This window comes from Macrotis lagotis, chromosome 7 (assembly GCF_037893015.1).
Source record: "Macrotis lagotis isolate mMagLag1 chromosome 7, bilby.v1.9.chrom.fasta, whole genome shotgun sequence".
In the NCBI taxonomy this organism is placed as follows: Eukaryota; Metazoa; Chordata; class Mammalia; order Peramelemorphia; family Peramelidae; genus Macrotis; species Macrotis lagotis.
Genome location: NC_133664.1, coordinates 214,725,413 through 214,752,439, shown reverse-complemented (window position 1 = coordinate 214,752,439; position 27,027 = coordinate 214,725,413).

Below are 27,027 nucleotides of genomic sequence, written 5' to 3'. Positions count from 1 at the left end.
CTTTCCCATGTTGCTCAGGTGCTTTTACTTCAAAACAAACAACCACAACTTTGAGATTATGAATATAAATATAAATATTTATATATATATATATACACACATTACCACAAAAATTTCAATTTATACATATATTATATATTTAATTGTCAAGTTCTTATACAAACAATTCTCTATAATAAACGTGTTTTATTATTAGCCATGTTTGAAATACAAATTATTACTTTTCAGAATTCATTCAACCTATTAGAATATCTTAAAGGTCTCTAAATTTAACAAAACAGTAATAGGTGTAACACATTAAGAACTAGATTTCACAAAACCATCTTTTCATTATTATATTTATGCCTGGATCCACAGTACTAGAGCAAGGTCCAACACATCATTTAAAAATTTCAGGGAACCCAGAGGGTCATGACCTTTGATAACTTCCCTTATTATCCCTACAAAGCAATCAACCATTCATTCCAGTTTTGAGCACATTACAGTAAAATAGTTTATATTTCCAAAGGTAGATTACATGTTTGATAATACTCTTCAACTTTTATTCATTGATTAGGGTTACATAATTTTTAATTTCCTAATCATTTTTCAAAGCCCATCACATTTATACAACATTATGGGAAAGGGTATCTTGCAATTACACTATCCTTCTGAATCTGCATTAAACATGGGGGAAGAAATTTGCAATTTTACTTCTTTAAACATTAAACATTAAATCCTTAACCTGCATGAAACAAAGTTTTCATGCTGACATCTCATTCTGTTAAAGCAAAACAAAACAACAGGTTTTCTTAAAGTTAACCTTATAATTAAGTATCATTTACATACAAACCTCTTCTAAATTTGTGTTTTATAAGCTTATTTATCTCTTATTACTATTCCAAAAGATCTTGAGAGATACAACCAGTTGGCAAGGTATTCTTTAGTTATTTTATAACAAATCTTTACAAATGTGATAGGTTAAACCTCAATACATTCATTGTTCATTATTACACAATTTTAAGTTCTCAAAAAAGTTGTTTATATATGTTCTTATACAAAGTTTACTAATTTTTTTCACAACATATTTCAATTTCCTGTATAATTCCCTTAACTCCCTAGAATTTTGCAACAGAGGGGCAGCTAGTTGGTGTAGCAGGGCAGCTGGGTGGCATAGTGGATAAAGCACCAGCCTTGGAGTCAGGTGTACCTGGGTTCAATAATTACCTAGCTGTGTGGCCTCCTAGGGCAAGCCACTTAACTCCATTTGCCTTGCCAAAAACCTAAAAAAAAAGAATTTTGCAACAGAGAAAAATTCTTAAGACCAGTTTTTTTTTTGCTAAAAGTCCCTTTTTATAATTACATTTTCTTTATACTTCTCAAATTCTAAAAGTCATATTCAAAAGAACCTTAAATCATTTTCTTTTTCAAAGCCAAAAAGAAGTTTACAAATCTTTTGATCTTTATCAGTGCAATTCTAACTTCTCAATGCTCTAACTTAAAAGAGTTTTCTATCCTTACTGACCAACATTTCTTAATATTAGAATATTTTATGTTCTGGGAATTGGAGATTACCCTCAATTTGTGATATTAATGGAATATGGACTAATTCTTTACCTTTACTGTTTATCATTCCTCACTCACCCCAGATTTTTTTCCCCCAGATACATCAACTATACCACAAACATATTTTGAATCTGCGTTTCCCAATTCCCCTTGTTTAGTAATTCTAAAGTTTGACTAAGAGCACAGTCTATCCTGACAATAGTTTTGGCAGACTGCCAGCCTCCACCAAGGCCATTCTATTCCTATTAGAGAATTTCCATTAATTTTTTTCCCTTCTATGACTCTGGAGGATCCACAAAATATTGAAATAAAAAACTAAATCAGACTTTTTTTAATACAAACCCCTTAATTCAGTTTACATATATCTTCAGATTAATTTGTGCAAAAGATTAGCACATTATGGAATCAATAATAACATAATTAAAAAAGTAACATTTATCTAGCAATTGCTTTCACATCAAAGTTTTCATCTTAGGTACACTGCTTTTCCAACCAATTCACTGGCAGATACTGCAAAAGTGGCAGTTTAATGCAATTTACAGATTACTAACCTCATTTAAACATATATCTCCATTTGAACTTTTAGCTTTTTATACTACCCCCTTTTTTTAATTGATTTTGAAATCACCTCCCAAGGCTCCCCAAATCCCCAAAATCAATGCGTTTACTTACACAATATCAAACCTGCTCAAATCTTCTGTCTACAGGGGCGGCTAGGTGGTACAGTGGATAAAGCACTGGCCCTGGAGTCAGAAGTACCTGGGTTCAAATCCGGTCTCAGACACTGAATAATTGTGTGGCCTTGGGCAAGCCACTTAACCCTATTTGCCTTGCAAAAACCTAAAAAAAAAATCTATCTACAGGCTTTAACCAATTTCCATACCCCAATTGTCTCTGTGCCTTGATTCTCTTCCCAGTACTGTCAGAACCTCTTACTCAGGTCATGCAACTTACATTTTCCCTTGTTCTTGTTCCCCTGTTCAATTATTCTTTTTCATTTAATTAATTCTTGTTGACTGTTAATAGTGTTCTGAAATAGCCATATAAACCACAGACATGATTCCACTTTCCACAAAACATTTTCCATTCAAAGGATTTAATATTTAACACTTCTTGATTTGGTTTTATTTGTTTACTTTAAATTTATTTTTATTAAAGATATTATTTGAGTTTTACAATTTTCCCCCAATCTTGCTTCCCTCCCCCTCCCCCCAACAGAAAGCACTCTGTCAGTCTTTACTTTGTTTCCATGTTGTACCTTGATCCAAATTGAGTGTGATGAGAGAGAAATCATATCCTTAAAGAGAAGAGAAGTCTAAGAGATAACAAGATCAGACAATAAGCTATCTGGTTTTTTTTCTAAATTAAAGGGAATAGTCCTTGCACTTTGTTCAAACTGCACAGCTCCTTATCTGAATACAGATGTTACTCTCCTTTGCAGACAGTCCAAAATTGTTCCTGATTGTTGCACTAATTGAATGAGCAAGTCCTTCAAGGTTGAACATCACTCCCATGTTGCTGTTAGGGTGTACAGTGTTTTTCTGGTTCTGCTCATCTCACTCAGCATCAGTTCATGCAAATCCCTCCAGGATTCCCTGAAATCCCATCCCTCCTGTTTTCTAATAGAACAATAGTGTTCCATGACATACATAAACCACAGTTTGCTAAGGCATTCCCCAATTGAAGGACATTTACTGGATTTCCAATTCTTTGCCACCACAAACAGGGATGCTATAAATATTTTTGTACAAGTAATGTTTTTACCCTTTTTCCTCATCTCTTCAGGGTATAGACCCAGTATTGGTATTGCTGGGTCAAAGGGTATGCACATTTTTGTTGCCGTTTAGGTGTAGTTCCAAATAGCTCTCCAGAAGGGTTGGATGAGTTCACAGCTCCACCAACAGTGTAATAGTGTCCCAGATTTCCCACATCCCTTCCAACAATGATCATTATCCTTCCTGGTCATACTGGCCAATCTGAGAGGTATGAGGCTGTACCTCAGAGAAGCTTTAATTTGCATTTCTCTAATAATTAATGATTTAGAGCATTTTTTCATATGGCTATGGATTACTTTGATCTCCTCATCTGTAAATTGCCTTTGCATATCCTTTGACCATTTTTCAATTGGGGAATGGCTTTTTGTTTTAAAAATATGACTCAGTTCTCTGTATATTTTAGAAATGAGTCCTTTGTCAGTATCATTAGTTGTAAAGATTGTTTCCCAATTTACTACATTTCTTTTGATCTTGGTTACATTGGTTTTATCTGTGCAAAAGCTTTTTAATTTAATGTAATCAAAATCATCTAATTGGTTTTTGGTGATGTTCTCCAACTCCTCCTTAGTCATAAACTGTTCCCCTTTCCATAGATCTGACAAGAAGACTAGTCCTTGATCTTCTAATTTGCTTATAGTATTGTTTTTTATGTCTATGTCCTGTAACCATTTGGATCTTATCTTGGTAAAGGGTGTGAGGTGTTGGTCTAATCTAAGTTTCTTGCATACTAACTTCCAATTATTCCAGCAGTTTTTATCAAAGAGGGAGTTTTTATCCCAATGGCCTGACTCTTTGGGTTTATCAAACAGCAGAGTACTATAATCCTCTCCTGCTTTTATACCTAGTCTATTCCACTGGTCTTAGCCAATACCAAACAGTTTTGATGACTGATGCTTTATAATATAATTTTAGATCAGGTAGGGCAGCCACCTTCTTTTGCATGTTTTTTCATTAAGCTCCTGGCAATTCTTGACTTTTTATTTCTCCATATGAATTTACTTACAATTTTTTCTAACTCGTTAAAGTGATTTTTTGGAATTTTGATTGGTAGGGCACCAAACAGATAGTTTAGTTTTGGGAGAATTGTCATTTTTATTATATTAGCTCTACCTATCCAGGAGCAGTTGATATTTGCCCAGTTATTTAAATGTGATTTAATTTCTGTGAGAAGTGTTTTATAATAGTTTTCAAAAAGATTCTGAGTCTGTCTTGGCAAATAGACTAACAAATATTTTATATTGTCTGAGGTTACTTTGAATGGGATTTCTCTTTCTAGCTCTTCTTCCTGTTTCTTGCTAGACATGTATAGAAAAGTTGAGGATTTATGAGGGTTTATTTTATAACCTGCAACTTTGCTAAAATTGCTAATTGTTTCCAGTAGTTTTTTAGATGATTTCTTGGGATTCTCTAGGTAGACCATCATGTCATCTGCGAATAGTGAGAATTTTGTCTCTTCCTTCCCAATTCTAATTCCTTTAATTTCTTTTTTCTTCTCTAATTGCTAATGCTAACATTTCTAATACAATATTGAATAGTAATGGTGATAATGGGCACCCTTGTTTCATCCCTGATCTTATTGGGAATGCCTCTAGCCTAGCCCCATTGAATATAATGCTTGTTGATGGTTTCAGATAGATACTGCTAATTATTTTAAGGAACAGTACATTTATTCCTACACTCTCTAGTGTTTTTAATAGGAATGGATGCGGTATTTTGTCAAAAGCTTTTTCAGAATCTATTGATATGATCATATGATTTCTGATAGGTTTGTTGTTGATATAATTCAGTATACTAACAGTTTTCCTAATATTGAACCAACCCTGCATTCCTGGAATAAATCCTACTTGATCATAATGTATTATCCTAGTGATGACTTGTTGTAGGCGTTTTGCTAAGATTTTATTTAGGATTTTTGCATCTATATTCCTCAGGGAAATAGGTCTATAATTTTCTTTTTCTGTTTTAACTCTTCCTGGTTTAGGTAACAGTACCCTATTGGTTTCATAGAAAGAGTTAGGCAGAGTTCCATCTTTCCCTGTTTTTCCAAAGAGTTTATATAGGATTGGAACCAATTGTTCCTTAAATGTTTGGTAGAATTCACTTTGGTAGAATTCACTCAGGCCCTGGAGATTTTTTTTTTTTTAGGGAGTTCAGTAATGGCTTCTTGGATTTCTTTTTCTGAGATAGGGTTGTTTAGGTATTTAATATCTTCTTCATTTAAACTGGACAACTTATATTTTTGTAAATATTCATCCACTTCACTTAGATTATCAAATTTATTGGCATAGAGTTGGGCAAAATAATTTTGAATTTTTACTTTAATTTCCTCCTCATTGGTGGTGAGTTCACCTTTTTCATTTATGATACTAGCAATTTGGTTTTCTTCTTTCTTTTTTTTAATCAAATTGACGAGAGGTTTATCAATTTTATTGGTTTTTTCATAAAACCAACTTTTGGTTTTATTTATTAATTCAATAGTTTTTTGCATTCAATTTTATTTATTTCTCCTTTAATTTTTAGAATTTCTAATTTGGTATTTAATTGGGGATTTTTGATTTGTTCTTTCTCTAATTTTTTTAGCTGCATGTTTAGTTCATTGATTTCCTCTTTCTCCAATTTATTCATATAAGCATTTAGAGCTATAATATATCCCCTGAGAGTCGCTTTGAATGAATCCCATAGTTTTTGGTATGTTGTTTCATTATTATCATTATCTAGGATAAAATGGTTAATTCTTTCTATAATTTGTTTTTTGTTCCACTCATTTTTTAAAAATGAGGTTATTCAGTTTCCAGTTTGTTCTGGGTCTATATCTCCTTGGCCCAGTATTGCATATAACTTTTATTGCATTGTGATCTGAGAAAGATGTATTCACTATTTCTGCTTTTCTGCAGTTGATCATTAGGTTTTTATGTCCTAGTACATGGTCAATTTTTGTATAAGTTCCATGTACTGCAGAGAAAAAGGTACATTCCTTTCTATCCCCATTCAGTTTCCTCCATAAGTCTACCATATCTAATTTTTCTAACAATCTATTTACCTCCCTAATTTCTTTCTTGTTTGTTTTATGATTTGATTTATCTAGATCTGATAGCGGGAAGTTGAGGTCTCCCACTACTAGAGTTTTGCTGTCTATGTCTTCCTGTAGTTCTTTCAGCTTCTTCTCTAAGAATTTGGGTGCTGTCCCACCAGGTGCATATATATTCAATATTGAAATGACTTTATTGTCTATGGTACCTTTTAGGAGGATAAAGTTTCCTTCCTTATCTCTTTTAACACTATTTATTTTTGCTGCTGCTTTGTCTGAGATAAGGATTGCTGCCCCTGCTTTTTTTACTTCAGCTGAAGCAAAATATATTGTGCTCCAACCTTTTACCTTTACTCTATATGTATCTTTCTGATTCAAATGGGATTCTTGTAAGCAGCATATTGTAGGATTGTGGATTTTAATCCACGCTGCTATTTGCTTACGTTTTAAGGGAGAGTTCATCCCATTCACATTCAAGGTTATGATTACTATTTCTTTATTGCCCTCCGTGCTATCTTCCCTCTGTTTGTATTTTTCCCCCTTCCCCCCTTTTATCCATATTCCCCAGTCTTTTGTTTCTGAAAACCACCCCCTTCAGTGTGTTTGCCCTCCTATATCACACCCTCCCCTTTCTTTCCCCTTTCCCTTTTTCCCTTTTCCCTTCCCTTCTTTTTGTTATTTCCCCTTATTTCCCCCACTGCCCTTCCCTTTCTCTGTCCCCCCTCCCCTTTCCCCCTTTTAATACTTGAAAGGTTAGATGTTTTATAAGTTAACTGAGTATGTGTTGGTTGACTTTAAGCCAAGTCTGATGAGAGGAAGATTCAGGTGTTTCTCCTTTGCTCCCTTCTTCTCCACTATTACCATAAGTTTTTTGTACCTCTTAGTGTAATGAGATTTACCCCATTCAGTCCCCTCCCTCCTCCTGTATCTTTCCTGTCCCCCTTTTTAGGGAGGTAGTGTTATTTTTAGATCATTCTATCTGAGTCATAGAAAATTCTGAGTGTCTGTCCCTTTTAGTTCTGTATATTCTATCGAATAGAGTCAAAATTCCTGAGTTATTAGAGTCTTTCTCCCAAGTGGGGTTAAAGCCAGTTACATCCCATTAGATAGTAGTCTCATGGATAGGTCATGAATGTCCATCATTTCTGGCTTAGGTGTATTCTCTCTGTTAGAGTTACATTTCTCAAGGTTTATGAGAATCTTTTTTTTTTTTACCCCCATGCTGGGATATAGCCAGTTTTGACTTACTGGCTTGCATCTTTTTTCCTTTTAACGCCACCCCCTATTTTTTTTTACCTTTTCATGTGTCTCTTGAATCTCCTGTTTGATGTCCAAATGGCTAAACGAAAGGGGCTTGGGTCCGTGGGGAAGCAGAGGTGCTGGTGTTGGTGCTGTCCCCCTGGAGCTTGGGGACCAGGCTGGGGTTAGAGTTCTGGTGCAGGATTGCTGCAGACACCATCCCTAGGCTCCTGGGGTCTGAGAAACTCTGATTCCATGCCTCCATTGCACAGAGGCCTCTTCCCAAACAAACAAATGCAAGCTACTTCTGCCTCAGGCCCAGGTGTGTGAGCAGAAGAACCAGCCCAGCTGAGGAATGACCTCAGGCCAGGGTAAAGCCCACCATTGATTGAAAGCAAAAGAATTCAATACCTCCAACCTCTCCCTTCGGGCAAAGGGAGAAGGCCTCTCCACCAAGGTCACAGACACTCCAGAGAGGGCAACCAGCACCTCCTACTGGCCAGCCAGAGAAACTGCAATCAGTAAAGCCTTTGGCGATCCCAAGCCCAGGTGAACCAGCCCCCCCCCCCACTCAAGGTCTTAGCATAATGAAGAAGAGTCAGCAGAAAGGTGGATCCATAGAAAAATTCCTGGAAGGGAAAGACCCCAACCCAGAGAGACCTGGAACCTCTGAGGAGAATACAATCTGGTCTCCAGCACAGAAAGACTTCCTTGAAGAAATAAGGAAGGAGCTTAAAAATTTGGGAGAGACAATTAATACCTTGCAACAAGAAAACAAAACCTTAGAACGTACAATTGGACAAACACAAAAGGAGAATAAATCTCTCAGATCATCAATTGGACAATTACAAAATGAGAATAATTCTCTCAGATCCTCAAATGAGCAAATGCAAAAAGAAATTAATTCTCTCAAAACCTCAATTGGTCAAATGGAAAGCTCTTTCAAAAGTAGAAATGATCAATTGGAAAAGGAGTTGCAAAAGGTTAATGAAGAAAACTCCTCCCCACAAAAAATAATGGAGTCTACAGAAAGTAATGATTCCATGAGACAGCAAGAGTCAGTTAAACAAAATCAAAAAATAGAAAAAAATAGAAGCAAATGTAAAATACCTCATCAACAAAACCACTGACCTTGAGAATAGATCGAGGAGGGGTAACCTGAAAATTATAGGACTTCCTGAAAACATTGAAGAGAAAAAAAGCCTGGACTTAATATTACAGGATCTAGTAATGGAAAACTACCCTGAAATCATGGAATCGGAGGGCAAAGTAGTTATTGAAAGAGTACATCGATCCCCACCAGAAAAAGATCCTAAAAGGAAAACACCAAGGAATGTTGTGGCCAAACTCCAGAACTATCAGATAAAAGAGAAAATCCTGCAAGCAGCCAGAAAGAAACAATTTAAATATCAAGGAGCCACAGTAAGGATCACGCAGGACCTGGCTGCATCAACTTTAAGGGATCGAAGGTCCTGGAAGGAGATATTTTGAAGAGCACAGGGGCTTGGAATGCAGCCAAGAATCTACTTTCCTGCAAAGCTGAGCCTTCTCTGCCAGGGAAATGGAAGAATTCCAAAAAAAAATTCTTGATTTTAAATGGTAAAACTTTTGAGAAGGCAAACAACTACTTAAAAAAAATTTCACAGCCTAATTGGAATATCAACCACTCCCTTCTTCACATAGAACAGACCACATAACTTTCCTCATAAGGAGGCAGGTCCAAAATCTTTCTTGGGGATTCTTCTGTTCTGTTCGTAGGTCCCCACTTGTTCTGCTATTACCTGTAATAAACTCCTACCATTATAATGTTACCATATCATTCTGGTAAAAGATTAAACGTTTCCCTTTTCTGGCATTTCTGTGTAACCAAATTATATACTTTAGAATTAACCTGACTCTCTTAACTTTCTGGAATTTACTTCCCCAAAACTTTTTAAAATTAAAATAACATTTCTTTCTGTGATTTCTTTATTTAACATATTTGGTGACTGTCACTGTCTCTTTCCTGTCTCTTTAACTTCAAAATAAGGTCCCTTTTAACACTTATTTTACTAAGTCTTCATGAAACAAATTCTATTATTAATTAGTCCTTTTTCTTAATAAATTCCCTTTTTAATCCCGTTTCCTCCTCAGGTGCTAGGGTAAAAGAATGATGATCTAACTTACAACCTATAGGAGTGAATCTAAGAACTGCAGATAAGAAAGATAGAAGGGTCGAGAGATTAAAAAAAAAAAAAGCAAGCCCCCTGGAGAAAAGAAGCAGGGAAAGGAGGAGAAAGCATTCTGGCAAAACAGAATCACAGTGAAGAGGCAGGGAAGAGAAAAAGTCAACAGCATTTTATCATTTTCTGCACTTTTCCCTTTTTACTTTGGATTTCTTCCCCATTATTAAGTCTAAACACCAAAGCTCTCAGCTGGCACTTCAGAACCCTTCTGCCTTGTCCCTATGACTTATAACTGCTTGGATTTCTTTGGAATCTCTCCCTGCAAATTGTATTAATTGCTTTGGGATTATTTCCTCCCCCTGCACTTATTTTTTTGCTTTTATCAGATCAACCTGCAGATTTGATCTGATATGGGAGCGACAAGGGTCAGTCACTTAGTGCTACACCTGGGCTTCTGTACACAAACTTATGGACCGTGGTGCTATCTCTAGGTCTTTTCCTGTAGTAGGGCCCATCTCCTTGTAATGCTGCCTCTGGAGGTCCTCTGGCTTTCACTTTCACTCAAGCTAAGTCTCTCTTCAGGATCCTTCCCTAGCTCCTCAAATGATCTGCCTGGGCACTAAATCACAAGCTGCTGATAATTTCCAGTATGGTGCCTACTTGTGTGTGTGTGTGTCCAAGGGAGTCTTAAGGAGGGAGTTAATTCCCAGTCAGGGATGTGTGGGATAAAAATCCACTTAAAAAAATATAGAGACTCCTCTGAACAAAAGAGATAGCTTATTTTGACTTTTCTGGAGAAAAGAGCACACTCCAAGTCTCACAAAAAGTAGCGAAGATCAAGGAGCTGCCCCAAATTGATAGTCAAGCAAGATTATATGACCTAAATGGATCCCCTCCTCCTCCTTCCTATTGTCCCTCTCTGTTGACTCATTGGTTAGTCTTCAGAGTTACATTCTACTTGTGAAAATCTACCCCAGAAACAAAGAAAAGAATGAAAGGTTTTCATAAAATATTATTTCACCATCCAGATGGTGAGAATAACCTTCAGGATTATAACTATCTTATTGAAGTAACAATCTATCATCAAACAAGAAGAGTTTTATGAGCTTTGTTGGAATGCAAAGTTTTTCTCATGGGAACAGTCTACTGTTCTCCCATTTAAGATAGTTTTATCATCAAATAGTTGACTACAAATGCAAGGTCTCTCTGGAAATAGTCCACTATTTCCCCCCAACAGAATCGGGAGGGTGCCTGGCTTGGAATGCAAGGTCTCTCTCCTTCTATCTTCTAAGAATAGCCTAAGAAGTAATAGCCTGTCTTTGTTTTAATGATTTTTAACCCTAAGAAGACTTCACTAGGAATATTAATTCTTAAGTGGGAATATCCCACTTAAAAGGTCCCTGAGTCTCGAGCAGGCAATAAGCATTGTTTCTTCTTCTGCTCCCAAAATCCCAATCTCTCAGCCCACTTCAGTATCAGTTCTACCCCCCCCCATACTCTATGTCTATGCCCCTTCTTCAAGACTGTCTCTGTATCCTACCAAATTATGCCCTACCAAATTTTAAAGACCCTTCTGTCTCTTTGTCCATACTCCCTCCTGCAATATCATCCTCTCCATATCTGTTTCCTCCTGGCTTTTCCATTCCTCCTTTCTTTGCTCACTTGCCCAATCCTCTACTTTCTTTAAATACCCTTGTTTCTTCTCATCTTGTCTCCTCCCACTTCTCTACCTCTTCCCTGCCTGTTCCTTATTCAAAACCTTCCCTTTGACCTCCAATTTCTTCTTCCATCATAACCTCTTCCTCTGGAAGCCTCCCCTTCACCACCTGTTTCAGCTCCTCTTTCTGTTCCATGTCTTTCTAACTCTCCTGTAATTTCACCCCCTTATGATCCAAACTCTTCCTCTATTCCTTCTTTCTGTGTTCCTATTTCATTTCCCTCTTTGAACCTACTACCTCATTCCCTTCTCAATTTAGCTCCTCTTCCTATTCTCCAATACATTCCATAGTACACTCCTCAGGTTCTTCCTATGTTCCTGTTATTCCTACTTCTTTGTCTGCCCCAAAAGACTGTCCCCACATTATTATTCCCTCAACTCCAGATAAAACTCTGAAACCTGAATTAGTGGTTCAAAGTAATACACATACCAGGTCCCCAGGTTCTTCAACCAAAGGAAGGAGAAAGGCAAACTGGAGCTGATGTGAAACTCTATACTTTTCTACACAATAAATTTAAACCATGGGACAGAGATGAATTGCAAATTTTCCTGACCCATGTATAGTTCCCACTGAGTTTAGTGATCAATTTAAGGTTACTCTCTAACCTTATTGCCCTGGGTAGGAAAAGGGTAAGCAAAGAATTGGTTTAAAAAGGTAGATATCAAAGCTACTTCTGAAGAGCTCCAAAGCATATACTGGATGGCATATATAGAGCAAGAAAGACATTATGAAGAAGCAAAGGCAATTGGGGATGCATTGTATGATGCAATTCCCCTTGCATTTCCCTGACCAGCAGACTTTACAAAAATTAAAACTATTGTTCAGAAGGAAAATGAAACAGTGTTTCAATATTTTGCTAGACTGGCAGAAGCCTTCCACACAAATTCATAATTGAAGCATGGTAAGGAAGGAGGAGGACAGACTCAGTTTCTATCTTATTTTGTTAATAATCTACCCTGTTGAGTGGAATATTCCCTCTTAAGAGTTAATATTCCTACTGAAGTCCTCTCAGGGTTAAAAAACATTAAAACAAGGACACACTATTACTCGTAGACCATTCTTAGAAGAAAGAGGGAGAGACGTCTTGCATTCTCAGTCAGACACCCTCCTGATTCTGTTAGGGAGGGAAATAGTGGAATACTTCCAGAGAAGAAACCTTGCATTCTTAGATAGCCACCTATTTGATGATAGACTGGGAAAACAGTAAACTGTTTGCTCTTGTTTGATTATAAATACTAAACTAAGAATATAGTAGAGTTTCTTAGATGACCTTGCATACTCAGACCCTAATCCATTTAGATAGACAACAAAAGGCCATTAGAAATCTTCTGATATCCTCACCATCTGGATGGTGAGGTAATATTCTATGAAAATATTTTATTCTTCTTTTTGTTACTGGGTAGATTTTTATCCCACACACTGTCCAGGAATATTAAGATAAGTGAGCTGAGCTGGCAAGATAAACATCCTCTGACCTCAAGGAAAAGAGAGAGCTAAGGGAGAGGCATTATAATGTACTGACTATGCAACTTCAGCAGCTGACCTCCCCTATGCAAAATTCTCCTTCCACTGAGAGGCAGTCTGAAAAAGCCTGGGCATTTGAAAAAGCAGTGATCCCTTCTCAAAGATTTAGAAAATAGTGAACACCAGAAAATTAAAGACCCTCTCCCACAGCCTTAGTGGGGCTCCAAGGTGGTAATGCAAGATCCAGTGCCTATTTTTCCATCTATGCCTGTCTGAGCTCAATTGGGGGAAGTGCCCATGATAGCACAGGGACACCCTATATCTTCTCTGGTGGATACAGGGGTCACTTTATCTAACTTGGATCCTGACAATCCCCTTTCCTCTTCCTCAGAGTTCTGAAAGTATGATGGTGGTAGGGGTATCTAATAAACCCATCTGGACTTATAAAACAGCCCCCTTTTCTGTCACTCTGAGACAGGAAGATTTTCAGCACTCCTTTCAACCCCAAAAGCACGGAGCCACCTCCTGGCTAGGAAAATTCTATCTTTCTTATCTGCAGTTCTTAGATTCACTCCTATAGGTTGTAAGTTAGATCATCATTCTTTTACCCTAGCCCCTGAGGTAGCTCTGTCTCTGCTGCACAGGCCTGACAGTAAGAAATCACAGGCTCTTCATAGGGTCCTACCTCGCTTATGGGCTAAAGACCCTGTGGATATTGGACCAATAGTTACCACAGCCCCTTTGGAAGGTCTATTCAGTTTTCTTGCTTAAGACAACAGACTCCGCCCCCCCCACCCCAGCTATTGAGAGTGGGAGGCCTTTGATACAAAGTTACATATGGAAAGGATTAATTACTCAGTGCACCTCTCCTGGTAACACTCCTTTGTTCCAGTTAGGAAGGCAGGACACAAAGGCTAGCTATTAATCCATGATTTGAGAACATTCAATGGCTCCCCCTACTGTTCCCTCATGCCGCACACCCTGCTTATCCCTCCTCTGCTACTGTATTCACAGTGATAGATTTATGTAGTGCTTATTTCTCTTACAGATGGTATTCTCCATGGCAAATACCCCCAAATTGTGCCTGATTGTTGCACTGATGGAATGAGAAAGTCCAATAAGGTTGACCATCACCCCCATGTTGCTGTTACAGTGTTCTTCTGCTTCTGCTCATCTAGCTCATCATCAATTCATGCAAATCCTTCCAGACTTCCCTGAATTCCAGTCCCTCCTGGTTTCTAATAGAACAATAGTTTTCCATGACATACATATGCCACAGTTTGTTAAGCCATTCCCCAACTGAAGGACATTCACTTAATTTCCAATTCAACAAAGAGGATTTTTTAAACTCCTCTGGACAGTCCATTAAGAATAGTAAGTCTCTAGGCTTTTGGAGTATCTTTTTCTCCCTAAACACGTGGCTGCTATTAAAACGCTGACTGGGGTGGCTAGGTGGCACAATGGATAGAGCACCGGCCCAAGAGTCAGGAGCACCTGAGTTTAAATGGGACCTCAGACACTTAATAATTACCTAGCTGTGTGGCCTTGGGGAAGCCACTTAACTCCATTTGCCTTGCAAAAAAAAAAAAAAAAAAAAAAAACTTCTGGCCATTCCCATGGTTCCACTCCTGAGGCAAAAGGAAATTGGCTAGCTGACTAGACCCCAACAAAGGCAGCATTATCTTCTCCAATTCCCATAATGATCTAGCCTATACCAGCTGCCCCTCCTCCTATTGATGTGGTAGCTTTGACACAAGCACAGACTTTGATCTCTCCTGAAACAACAAAGCAGTGGGAAAAACAAAGGTGCATTCAAGATAAAGAGACTGGACTAAGGAGGTATGAGAACAGATTTGTCCTCCCTCATCAATTGCACCATCCTACATCCTACATCCATACTACAATATTTGCATTCTTTAAGTCATCCAGGAGTTTGCATCAAAAGCACTGGTAGGGGACTGGGAGACCTGTTCAATTTGTCCCCTGTATAATCCTTCCAAACCATTTAAACCTCCTCTGGCAAATTCTCACCCCCCCCCCTTTTTGAAATTTTGCAGATTGACTTCATTCAACTACATCCATGTAATGGGTAGAAGTATGCATTGGTCGTGATATGCATATTTTCGGATTGGGTCGAAGTTTTTCCTTGTAGGTTTGCAACTACTGGAATTGTTGGGAGAATTTTATGTGAGCAAATTATTCCTTATTGGGGAGTTCCACGGGAAATTCATAGTGACCGAGGAACCCATTTTACTGGCAAAAATCTTTAAAAGATTTTGGAAGCCTGGGGAATCCATCAGCACTTGCATTGTGCACCACTCAAAACACCCAGTTCAAAAACTCATCCAGAAAGAAGTCGATTTGTTTAATTTATCTAGTTGCTGGTTGTGTGTTAATCCTCTGAGAATCACTGTTGGTTATCCTATCTCCTCTCCTTTTGAAATTTGGCAGATTGATTTCATTCAACTACTTCCATGTAATGGGTTGAAGTATGCATATTTTCAGATTGGGTCAAAGTTTTTCCTTGCAGCTACTAGAATTGTTGGGAGAATTTTATGTGAGCAAATTATTCCATCACCACTTGCATTGTACATATCATCCCCAAGCTTCAAGACTGGTGGAGAGAGTGAATGGGATGTTAAAAACTTTGTTAGGCAAATTAACTTCTGACTTCAGAGCATCTTGGGTTAAAGTACTACCCATTGCTTTCCTTGCTTTGCCATCTGATGTATGGGGAAAATAAAACTTTCTCCATAAGGGAAAGAGACCTGTGCCTTTGACCCCAGTGGAAATCTCCCCTCTGGCATCACATTGTCTCCACAAATACTTTATTAAACTTAGTCAACAAACTCATAAATTTCAGGATCTTGTTTCTCAGTCTCGTTCCTTACGATTGCCCATTGAGATTAGCCCTCTTGTTTCTCCTGGTGACTAGGTGTATTGGAAAAGACATCTGCAGAAGCACTCCTTGGAACGTCACTGGGAGGGTCCCTACAAAGTGTTGCTCACTACCTCCACTGTTACTAAGCTCCAGGGTGTGAATGCATGGATACATCCATCTCATCTGAAAAGTGCCCCCACATTTGAATGGACTTCAGAGCCTATTGGTGACCTTGCTCTGCATTTTCGGAGGGGTCAGAAAAAGCTGACTTCAGAGGTGGGGCAGCATTCCCAAGATCCAGGACTCTGTGTTGGGGGCGGGGGGAAGAGGCTTGGCGGTCGCTTAGCGGGGGAAACATAATCACCTTATAAGGGAATGTTACAGAACTCGGCCCCTCATTGAGTAAGAGTTCATGGGAGGGAGGACAGAGGGGATAAAAGTGTCTGCTGAGAGGTGGGGAGGGGGCGGGAATGTGATCACAGAAGAATAAAGACTCATTATCCACCTCAGGCGCTCTGTCTGGTTCTTCCCCCATCAAAGAGTGGGGGCCGGAGGTACCCCGAAGACTCATCACGCGTTGGACTGGTGAGTAAGAGGACGGACTAGCATAAAGAAGCTGGCGCTGTAAATAAAAACCCGGCAAGTGGCACCCGGAACAGGGACCTGATTTTGCTAGGGAACGTCTGAATCCGCTGGTCGGATTCTCCAGACAGCCTCGGTCGTTTCCGACCGGGAGGAAGGAGAGGGCGTTTACTCTCAGATATTGCCTGAAGGACATACCCCTATTGTGTTGACTATGCTTCCTTTCTCTTCCCTTTCTCCTTCTGCTCTAATCACGCTCCTTGCCGTGCTGGCCTGTCTGATTGTGCCCTGCTGCCTCCTTCTCTTTTGCCGAACGGGAACTTTCCAGTTCTGCCACCTGTTAGGATTGCAGCCTCGGCTAGTAGACAGCATGGGGGGCCGGAATAGTATTCCCGCCTTTGAGCCGGAGGAAAAAAGGGTCGTTGCAGCACAGCTTTATAAACTCTGCGCTAAGCATGGCTGTAAATTACCTATCAAGACGTGCCGTGCTTTTGTTGAGAATATCTGGAACATCTGCCCTTGGGTGCAACATAGTGGGATCCAACCAGATAAATGGAAGGTGGTAGGGCAGCAGATGGCCTCCTATGATGACACCTGCCCGGGAAAACTGACCCCTGAGGATTTTACAGTGTATAAGATAGTGGATGCAGCCCTGCATCCCCAGAAGGTGACTTTGGCACGACCAATCAGCACTCAGGTGGGTAGCTCGTTGGCGGGATCGGATTCAGAGAGCTCAGAGGAAGAGGGAAGGCCACCCCCTCCCCTGTATCCATGGGAGGAACTTAGAAGAAACAATGGGGGAACAAGAGGCCCCCAGGGAGAAGAAAATGCCGCATGCCCCTCCTTACCGAGACAGAATGAAAAGGGGGAGGGCGATGAATGTGGCACACTTAGAGATTCAGGGCCGGAAGTTTCCGAGCGCGGGAAGGGAGGGGTGCAAACAGTCCTCAGGGGTGGCAGGAAGAGGAGCGTGAGTAGGTGGGACCGGGAGGCTGCTGACGAGGAGGGAGAAGTCCGCGCTGATTGGACAGCTGCCGCGCCCCAGACTTGGCGGCCCAGCCAGGAAACAGAGGCAAAAAATCCCCCGTGTTCCTTGTCCGCCCTTCAGAGATCCCCTCAAGGGCTCCGCCCATCCGGCCTACTTGCCGCCAGTGCCTCCATAGCTATAGAGAAAGGGGAGGAGGTGGACTGGGATGACTGGGGCCTCTACCCGGTATTTACGGACCCCCTTACCGGAGCCCGAGACTACCGCCCTGTCCCTTTTAAGATGCTTAAGGAACTTAAGGAGGCCGTGACTAAATATGGCCCAAGCTCCCCTTATGTAAAAAGACTGATGCAAAACCTCTTTGCTACGCACCCTTGGACCCCTGCTGACTTTGACGAAATTGCAGCCGCGTGCCTGGATGCCTCCTCATATTTAGCTTTTAAGGCTCAGGCCCGCAGAGAGGCCTCTAAGCTGGCAAAATCCCGGGGTTATACTCCCCTGGATTTAGCCATTGACCTCCTGTGTGGAACTGGAGCCTATACTGACCCTGCTGTTCAGGCCCGGTATGGCCAGTTTGAGCTAGAGACTGTTAAAGAAACACATGTTGCAGCTTGGGATAAGATTGGAGCCATGAAAGGGGGGAGAGCCACACAGAAGTTGGTTGGGCTGAAGCAGAGAGCAGATCAGACACCCCTCTCATTTGTGAACGAGGTTAAAGAGACAGTGACTCGTATAATGGGAGACACCCCGGGATCTGATCTACTTATGAGACAATTGATTAAAGAGGGTCTTCGCCCCAAAGGGATTGCAGCCATTAGCAGCCTTCCCCCCGACGCTTCATTAGAAGAAATTGTTGACAAATTGCTGGACATGCCCAGCGAGGATTCAATTCAAGCCTTAGTGACTGCCATGGAGAACCGGGAGGATAGCCTCCTGACCGCCCTTCGCGGTATGCAGGTGAGACCCACCTGTTTTGGGTGCGGAAAGCCAGGGCACCTCAAAGCACAGTGCAGGCAGCGGCCCCCCTCCACTTCAGTTCCGACCTGTTATTCCTGTGGAAAGCCAGGTCACATAGCCAGGTTCTGCCGATCCAAAGGGAAGTCGGGAAAAGGGAAAGGGAGGGGCCCGGCCGCGGGCCCCCCCCCCCCCGTGCTCAAAGACAGCGGCCCCATTACTGTGACTATCCCCGTGAGGGTTGACTATAGAGAAGGGACACAGCAGAGAGAGATCGGGCCTTGGGAAACCTCGATGATTCCCATCGAGCTAAATATTTTCCCAGCGCTCATCACAGGGGCTGAGAGATGTGTGGACTTAGTCACCCATACCCAGGTCATTTTTGGTCCCGGAAGTCCCACATCCGTAAGGGTCACAAACCCCCACCCCTTTCCCACCTTGGTAAAACAGGGCCAAGAGGTAGGAAAGGCGCTGCCCTTGCGGGCCCCTCCCGCTCATGTGAACTGGGTCCACCCGGTCAGCTCTGGGCGACCACTGTTAACCGTCACGGTGGAAAATCAGAAGCTCGAAGGGATAATTGACACTGGAGCCGATTGCTCTGTCATAAATAGGGGACAGTGGAGGCGCGAGTGGCCACTCCTACAGAGCCCTCAAGCAGTGACGGGGGTGGGGGGCAATAGATCTGCCATGAAAGCAGCACACGCCCTACGGTGGTCAGCTTTGGAAGAATCTGGACTCTTTACCCCACTGTGCCTACCCGACCTCCCTTATGCATTATGGGGTAGAGATATCTTGAGCCAGCTTAACCTGACACTTGCCACCCCTGATAGCCTGCGGGGAAATTAATTGGGGCCACTCTAGAGATGAGCTTTTCCCCCAGAATAACATGGATTAATAAGAAACCTATTTGGGTTGAGCAGTGGCCCCTGACAAAAGAAAAGCTCATCGCCCTCACAGACATAGTAATGACCCTCCTGCGCGAGAACAAAGTGGAACCGTCCCTTAGCCCGTATAACTCCCCCGTCTTTGTCATAAAAAAGAAAGGGGGGAGTTGGAGAATGTTGATTGATCTTCGGGCAGTAAATGCCAACATGGTACCCATGGGGACCCTCCAACCTGGTCTCCCTATGCCCACTGCAGTCCCGCAAGGGTGGACTATTATAGTGATTGATGTTAAAGACTGCTTCTATAGCATTCCCCTCCACCCGGAGGACAAAGAAAAATTTGCCTTTTCCCTCCCCGCGATCAATTTCCAAGCCCCCAGTAAACGTTATCAGTTCACCGTCCTACCGCAGGGAATGGCCAATAGCCCCACCCTGTGCCAGCTTTACATGGATACTCTGCTACATCCTATCAGAAAAGAATTCCCGAATTGCATGCTCATACATTACATGGATGATATCTTGATTGCAGCACCTTCTGTGACGGGGGCTCGGGCTTGCTTGCAACGCACCACCCATGTCCTCCGCAAGAAGGGGCTTCACATAGCCCCGGAAAAGGTACAGATGGATTTCCCCTATGATTACTTGGGGCATAGGATTTTTCCGGGAAAGATTAGTAGGGCACTTCCTCCGATCAACGTCAAGGGATACACTACTCTTAATGATTTTCAGAGGCTTGTTGGCGCCATACAGTGGCTGCGTCCCGCTATGCCCCTCCCATCCTCCTTAATGCAACCTCTATATGATGTCCTTAAAGGCGACTCCCATCTGTCATCCCCTAGAAGTTGGACCCCCCAGGCAAGACAGGCGCTCTCGGAAATTTTCCGCAGAACCTCTTCCTTCTTGGTTCAATATGACCCGGAGTCGCCTGTCCTCTTCCACACACTGGGGGACAGTTCCCTGGGCTGGGGATGTTTATTCCAGAGACATGGATGCCTTGAATGGCTATACCCCCGGACCACTAAGAGCATCATCCGGGACCGGTGGGAGGCCCTGGCCTTATTTTGCCTTCAGGCCTCAGAGCGATGCCAGCGTCTCTTTGGCCTCTTGCCTGTCCTCAACTTTACCCTCCCAGAGGAGGTGACCCACTCGCTAGTTGATAGATCTATCGCTTGGGCCACTGTCCTGACTACCCTCTCTCAGACCAGACTCACGCCACCTCCCGTGGTTAGAGTGTTCGCTGAACTGCACCTTTCCCGCCCGCGCCCTCTAGTGTCCCCAGAACCAGTGACCGGCCCTAATGTCTTCACTGACGCTACCAGGTTGGGCCGTGCTGTGGTCCATGACCCTGCTAGACCCGCCACCTGGATTTTTGATACCCCCTTTGACTCCACTCAGAAGAATGAACTATATGCTATACTTCAGGCTTTCCGTCTCTACAGAGACACCCCTTTTAATCTTATTACTGACAGTATGTATTGTGCCATGCTAATCCCTCGTTTAGAAGATGCCTTCATTTCCTCGACTTCTTCCATTAGCCCACTCCTTATACAGCTACAATCCTCCCTCCGTGATAGAAACCACCCCCTGTTTGTTCTTCACGTGCGCTCTCACGTTTCTTCCACCGGCCCCATATTCCAGGGCAATGCGGAGGCAGATAGGGCTCTCTTGTTAAACCTGTCCACACCTGCCCAGCTGGCACATGGTAAGTATCACTTGTCATCCAGGTCGCTCCGGCGCCTATACAGCATTCCCTGGAAGGAGGCTCGTCAAATTGTGCGCTCCTGCACTTCTTGTGCTCCCTTTAGACAAGCCCTCCCCGCAGAGGGGTCTAACCCACGTGGGGACGGCCCCAATGCTCTTTGGCAGATGGACATTACTCACCTGGGTCGTAAGTACATCCATGTCTCGGTGGACACCTTCTCCTCCTTCACCTTCGCCTCTCTACAGCCAGGAGAAGCGGTTAAACACGTTCTCTCATATCTATATGCCCAGATGGCTGTCTTAGGCGTCCCCTCGGCTATCAAAACCGATAATGGGACTGCCTACACCTCGAGAGCCTTTGCTTCCTTTTGCAAAGAATTTTCCATTTCCCATTCCACCGGGATCCCTTACAATCCCACTGGCCAAGCTTTGGTAGAAAGAGCAAATCGCACACTCAAAACTACGCTTTTTAAACAGAAAGGGGGAGTTGGCAGGTCACTGACCCATTCAGACCTGTCTCAGGTACTATTTACCATGAATTTCCTACAAGTCAGGGATGACGGCACTACAGCCGCCCAGAGATTTTTCTCCCCAAAAGGACATGCTAAGAAAGAACCAACGCTCCTGCCCTCTCCCACCAAGGCCCTACCAGGCTCTAAAGTCATGTGGAGAGATGAAGAGGGAGGTTGGCATGGCCCTGTAACGGTAAAGAACAGAAGACAGGGCCACCTGTCATTTCATCCCGAGGATAAGATAGAAGAGCCAGAAAGATGGCTCCCTGTTTACAAGATAAGAGACCTTGATTAATGCCCAACCCTACGGGGTGAGAGGAATTTCTTCCTTTTTCAGGCCTTCTGATCGTCGTAGGGATCCTTGGAGGTGCTCCATCTGAAGGAAATCCGACATGGGGAATACTCCGAGTTATTCCCTCTCCCCTTCCGGTAGCACGGAACTCCCCGATCTACCCTCGCCTGCTAGTGACCAATACATCGATGGGGCTCCCTTCTGCCTCGGTGGGGCCCCTCATGTGTGGCCACAGGGGAAGACATCGAGGATCCCATACCATGGAGGGATTGCCAGATGGCGGGAGGATACCCCCTTGAGGGTGAACAAGGACGCTGATTCTGGGAATCACCCTACTTGTTGTCTGTTTCTGCCGCCTAGCTAGGCGACAGAGGGGCTATATGCTTCTTACTCAGAAAGCCTTCATGGCCATGGAGACGGGGGAGGATCCCCAAGTCTGGCTAGCTGCCATGCATGACATGTGACACCTAGGGGTAAGACGAGGTAAACCCCAAGACGGGCAACCTCTCCTAACCCAGCCACCTAAGACAGGCCCTGAGGGTGTCGGGCGCCTAGGACGGGCAAGGTCCTGGGTTGAAGGAGATGACCTAAGACAGGGTTCCTCGCCCCCGGCTATCAGAGGCCAGTAGAAATGACACCGCTTAAGGCTAACCTCAGCACCGCTTAAGGTCACACCAAGTGATAACCTTGTAAAACAGAAAGGGGGAGATGTTGGGGGCAGGGGGAAGAGGCTTGGCGGTCGCTTAGCGGGGGAAACATAATCACCTTATAAGGGAATGTTACAGAACTCGGCCCCTCATTGAGTAAGAGTTCATGGGAGGGAGGACAGAGGGGATAAAAGTGTCTGCTGAGAGGTGGGGAGGGGGCGGGAATGTGATCACAGAAGAATAAAGACTCATTATCCACCTCAGGCGCTCTGTCTGGTTCTTCCCCCATCAAAGAGTGGGGGCCGGAGGTACCCCGAAGACTCATCACGCGTTGGACTGGTGAGTAAGAGGACGGACTAGCATAAAGAAGCCGGCGTTGTAAATAAAAACCCGGCACTCTGTAAGACTTTGGCTGTCTTCCACATTTAACTCAGAACCAAAAATGCTAGTTCCATCTCACTCCCCTCTATATGCATGGGATTTTTGTGGCACTTTCTGGTTGTTTTATATCCTTTCCCCACGAGTGAGGGATCATCATCATGGGAAGAAGACCATCTTTCCTTTCACCACTCAAAACACCCAATTCAAAAACTCAGCCAGAAAGAAGTCGATTTGTTTAATTTGTGTAGATGTTGGTTATGTGTCAATCCTCTGAGAATCACTGCTGGTTATCCTATCTCTGCTGTTGATTGAGGGATCTGTTGAACAAACGGGCAAAGCCCACCCATCTGAAAACCTATGGTTTACTTAGGATTTAACTTATGGCTGTCATTAACAAGACTATATGATTATATGAAAGACAATAATTACATGTCCCTAAATGCCCCATATTTTCAAGAAAAACTTAAGGAAATTTGTATCTCTATAGATTCAAATACCACTATGAGTACAGTTTTTTCAGAGGTCAAATGGGCCTCAGCATCATCCCCGCAGCTTTCTGTTATTTTGCAAATCACACTTCTGGAGTTCCTTTAGGAGTCTTGACCCAGTCATTTGCAGTTATACTATCTAGGTCTCTCCAGAAAAACCTGCTGGCAGTAGACATAGAGTGAAAATAATGTGTGCATTTTCATCAAATATGGCGTATATTTTGCTTTTAGGACAAAATGCCACCCAAGGAACGTGTTCTGTGTCCTCTTATTGCATTGGCAGGCCTAATGGACTTGGTCCTAACCCCTTGCTCTGATGATTTCACCCTTCTCTATAAAAACCATGTTTTGGGGGATTGTCAGAGTTTATGGCCTAACAAGATCATACTGTTTATTGAGATCTCAAGAGAGGATATTTTGGGGCAGAGAAAGAGTATGGACCTGTTTCTAGTCACAAAGAGAATAACCCCTATTTGAATCTTTCCTTGGGAATAATTATTTCTCATAGTTCACTTCAATATAGTGATTCTTGGGATCATCTACACTATTCTTCACAGCATAGATCAGGCCTTAATTACATAAGGACCCCAGTCATTATCACATTTTCCATTTCCCTGCCATCCTCCGTAGGGATGTTCTTTATGTTCTGTCCTCTATCAGACTCTCCCTCCTCTATGGTCAGGGTTGCGTACAATTGTCCAAGCAGCAATAGATTTATATTATATTCCTGGGGACACACCTATACCTTTGCCAGTCTATGATTTTATAGTTGTGGAACCTCACCCTCCAGTCCACCTGGTGGCCCGAGTTTGCTCTCATGGTGTTGTATTTTTCCCCTCCTGCCCCTCATCTTAGGAGGTGCTGTAGAAGCCTCAGCAATGGGAGTGGGAGTGGGAGTGAGAGTGGGAATGGCCACTCTTGGGAATTCAAAAGAGGTCTATAAGTCCCTATCTACAGAAATGGCCAATGTGAATAACGAATTAGCAGGGAGTGAAGAATCTGAAGGGTGAAGTTGACCCCTTGGCAGAAGTAATGTTACAAAATCGATGGGAATTGGATTTCCTTTTAGCAGCAGAGGGAGAAGTCTGCTTTTTCCTTGGTGAGGAATGTTGTTTTTATGTTACTCAATCTCAAGAGATACAGGATAATATAGAGAAATTTAAGAAGAGGGCCACTCAATTGATGGGACAGGCATTGAACCAACCCTGGCTTGACATTGTGAGTGCCCTATCCTGAGGTATAAGAAGCTGGATTAGGTCTATCCTTTTGTCTGTTGCTGGACTACTTGCTATCCTTTCCTTTATACTTTGTGAAATGAGAATTGGAATGACTGTAATCTATAAATGTTGTACTACTATGACAAGTAAGGTAAAATGAGATCTGTTGTCATATTGCTTGGAATGAAAGAGATAAATGCCCCAGGGTCACATGAGGAATGTTTAAAGGAACTTCCCCCTCATATCTTCTGAGGAAATGTAAAGGTGAAAAGATCCTCTCTTTTAATTTCCAGTTGGCATAATGCACCCCTTTGATTGAAAAGGAGAAAATGGTAAAATGATAGTGACTATATATATATATATATATATATATATATATATATATATATATATATGTGTGTGTGTGTGTGTGTGTGTGTGTATCTACATATATGTATAATGTATAATATGTATATAATATATACAATGTATAATATGTATAATTCTGTAACAGTAGTTTTTACATTTAAAATAGAGAAGTAGATATTCTGTAATAATTAAATGTATTATGAATAATTATTATATTTTATAAAAGGAAAATTTTTCTCTCATTTCACTTTGTTTCTTTCTCCAATTTTCCTGTAATATATTTATTATTACATTGTTAATTCAGAACATCTGTGTGCTTTTATATATGCATGTGGAAATTTTTAAAGAAAATTTTTATTTCTTTGTATTATGTTTCTGTCCTTAAAATCGTGCAACATGATTAACATTTTGGTGATTGTTACCACTATACGATCATAATCAAAATAGGATATTATTTCTGATCCTTTATTTTATGAAGTTTAGAAATGAATCTCTGTCTGATTATAGAAAATTGCTATAAAAATGTCACAGGACTGAATTTGGCTTCCTGTTTTAAGTCTGAAATCCAGGTATCAAAGGAAAAAACTGGTAAAAGTCAGATGAAAAGAAACTCAAGAGGGGTTTTGTTCAAATTTATAGGTGAAAAAGGTTTGTTCAGGGTAAGAGAAATGGAAGAAATGGTTTTTCAGACTGATCTGAGATTGGATTTCCTTCCTAACTCAGTTCCCATGAATATGGCGTTTCAGAAAAAAAAACATGTCTCTCACCTAGCAGAATGAGAATTTTGACTTGAGATACTCCGCTGCCTAAGACTACCTCCAGACATCTAAAATACATAAGGGACCATTGTCCTTTCTTGTATGTCTCTGATCTTTATTGGTAAATTGCTAGGATCATGTCAGACAATCAATATTAGAATCAGATTTAGAGATTTAAGTAATTTGAGCCTACATTTTTTTTGAATTTGAAATAGCTCAATTAATACATGTTTTGGCATAACTGTTATGAAAATATATTTGTTAAGTGGATAGGTTTTCTCCCACTGGGGAAATAACACCAAAATAATTGTAATCTTTGTATGTAATTGAATTTTCTATGAATATCAGATCAAACTAAATCATTAAGATCTAAGGGATTATAGGATTTAATTTCAAGAAAATGGAAAACATCTCTACAAGCAACTCCTAAGCCATAAGAATTACATCAAGTGATAAGAAGAAAGGGATTTAAATTTTTCCCTTTTTTCTTTCTCTTATGCATTTTTATACATATGATAGGTGTATAAAGGAAAAGAATTATTCCTTTTGAATCTCTGTAAATCTTTTTTTTTAATCTCTGTAATCTTGGATTGTATTATTTGTATAGTTGTAATGGATTTTGTATTGTTTGTCCATGATTCTGAGAAAATCCAAAACACACTGATATAACTTTTCCCCCTCCAATTTACTCATTATTTTTTTTAATTTTTTTATATGATTGATCTACAAAGGACAAGGGTCTGTTGTGATCAAAATGGGGGAAAATGTCTACTCTCTCATATCCTTTAATAGTTTATTAACATTTCTTGATCTCTATAATGCCAATGAAAAAGAAAATCATGCTCCTCTAATTAAGGACTGTAGGTTGAGAATATTTATCTGCCCCCTTCTGCAGGAGCTGTCCTTTTTGATAGATCAAAGGGAAAAGTTTTTGTTTAAGACCTTTTGAAAATCATGTACCTCAAAGAGTGAATCAGATAGAGAATCCTCTAGTCACCTGGACCAGAGATAAATTCTTTACTTTTTAACATCTTGGTAAGAAAAGACAGCAATCCTGGAAGGAAATCAGATCTTATCAATTTTGACAGATAAACAGACCTCTTGATCAAAGTAATTTAATGACAAACAAATGTAAAACCTGATTGGTTAGCCACCAGAAGGTTTATATTGCTTTGTTCAAACTGTATAAAAATTCCCCAAAATGTTGGGTCAGGGTTGACATTTTTAAGAATGTCATCCATCCATGGGTTTCTGGTAAGATCCTAGAGAATTAAATTTTGATTATAAAACTAATTTTGTTGTTCCTATTTTAGTTAAAGAGAAATAATGGTTGACAGTGTCTTGCCAAAATGACGTGGGAAAAATTGGGATAGCCATCATAAAGATGAGAGTCTTCGAAGTGAAAAACTAAAGGTAGCCCTGGAGTTGGAAAAACTCATAAATTTAATTTCATAAACCTGAAA